We start from the raw sequence: 2,409 nt of genomic DNA on the forward strand, positions 1-2,409 counted from the left end.
GTATGCATGTAATTACGAATGTATGTATATGTATGTATGTATGTATGCATGTATGTATGTATGTATGTAGGCATGTATGCATGTAAGTATGAATGTATTTATATGTATGTATGTATGTATATGTATGTATGAGAGTAATTCGCTAATAGCAGCGACATCAAACCGATAATTTTTGTGACAGTTGCATGCAGGATGCATGCAGGATTCGAACCCGCTGTACTCGGCACTGGGAAGGTAATTTACGGATGGCCGAGTACAGCGGGTTCGAATCCTGCATGCAACTGTCACAAAAATTATCGATATGTATGTATGTATATATGTATGAATGTATGCATGTGTGTATGCATGTATGTATGCATGTATGTATGCATGTATGTATGCATGTATGTATTCATGTATATATACATGTATGTATGTATGTACGTATGTATGTATGTATATATGTATGTATGCATGTATGCATGTATGTATGTATGTATGTCTGCTGGTATGCGTGTATGTATGTATGTATGTATGTATGTAAATATACATGTGCTCATGCATGCATGAATGTGCATATATCAACTAAGAAAAGCGGATGAAGAAGACACGTGTCTTGCTCCGAGTTTATTCCAGACCGGTTTCGCTCTAAGCTTCTTCAGAGGAAAGTCTCTTTAGGTTGAAGATGACGTGATATTTGCTCGATCCGACCTCTCCTTTCCTACTTTGCACCTCAGCCGGGCTACACGTGGGCCTTTTTCCTGTAATGGTATCCAGGGGTTGGTCTGAGCTTATGACATGCTATTTCCGATCTCAAGAAACGTTCCTTTGAAGAAGCTTAAAACGAAACCTGTTAGGAATTAAATTCGGAGCAAAATTTGTGTTTTATTCATTCACCTTCCTCAACCTGTCACAAAGTCTCAACGTATATATATATATGTGTGTATGCTGGTATCTATGTATGTATGTATATATGTATGCAGGTATGTATATATGTACGTATGTATACAGGTATGTATGTATGTATGTGAGTAGGTAGGCATGCAAGTATGTATATATGCATGTATGTATGTATTCATGTACGTATGTATATATGTATGTATGTTTGTATGTATGTATGTATGTATGTATGTATGTATGTATGTGTGTATGAAGGTGTGTATGTATGCATGTATGTATGCATGTATGTATGTATGATGCATGTATGTATGTATTCATGTATGTATGTATGTATGTATGTATAGATGTTTGTATGTATATATGTATTTACGCATGTTTGTATGTATGTATGTATGTATGTATGTATATATAATTTATGTATCTATGCATGTATGCATGTATGTGCGTATGTATGTATGTATGTATGTATGTATGTATGTATGTATGTATGTATGTATGTGCGTATGTATGTATACATGTATGTATATATGTATGTATGTATGTATGTATGTATGTATGTATACATTTATGTGTGTGCGTATATATGTATTTGAATGTACGTGTGCGTGCGTTTGTGTGTGTGTGTGTGTGTGTGTGTGTGTGTGTGTGTGTGTGTATGTGTGTGTGTGTGTGTGTGCGTGTGTGTGTGTGTGTGTGTGTGTATGTGTGTGTGTGTGTATGCGTGTGTGCATAATTGAACATGTTCACCGATTTTCTTTACTCGCGAGCACATACGCACGAGCCACATTTCACCTTTTCACATCTCCAACAGCCTTCCTCTACAGGTATAAAATCGTTTGGCATCAAACAAATTCAAATCTGCAGAGCACATCCCATGCTTATGCGTTGCTGTTGCTACTTAGTCGTCTTTCGTAGGTTACTTCACCACGGAACTAAAATCGCCATGCAGCAGCTTGTACACCGACGAAACCAGTTGCACGAAACCGATCGCAATGGATGCCTACACTGTGTGAAATCAGTATTCCCTGTACTGTATGAACATATAATTTTCCTTTCCTTGTTATTCCAGAAATGCAGGTACCTGGTGTCTGGTGGGCAACTGTACAGGGAATACTGTTTTCATAGAGTGTAGGCATCCGTTGCGACCAGTTTCATGCAACTGGTTGCGTCGGTGTACAAGCTGCCTGGTTACCATTAGTTCTCAGCTTGTGGCCCATCTTGGGAAACTCTGTGGTCCACAAGGTCTTCATGGGCCGCAGGTTGTGAGCTAGTGAACAAGCCTTCTGCCACGGCAAAGGTTCCAAAACCGTCCAGAAATCGTCTGATGTTTTCCAGATCATAATGCGCACTGCATCACTAGACAAAGACGTTAATCGGCAATATCTTGATCTCGACATTTCTTCAAAAAAAAAAAATATATATCCTCTCATTTTAACCAAATATAATCTCTCGAAACATGTTAGTATAGTGAAGAGGTTAATAATGATTTTGAACATTTATATATATATATATATATATATATATATATAT

The sequence above is a fragment of the Oratosquilla oratoria genome, chromosome 21 (assembly GCF_046742065.1).
Source record: "Oratosquilla oratoria isolate Oo_2021 chromosome 21, ASM4674206v1, whole genome shotgun sequence".
In the NCBI taxonomy this organism is placed as follows: Eukaryota; Metazoa; Arthropoda; class Malacostraca; order Stomatopoda; family Squillidae; genus Oratosquilla; species Oratosquilla oratoria.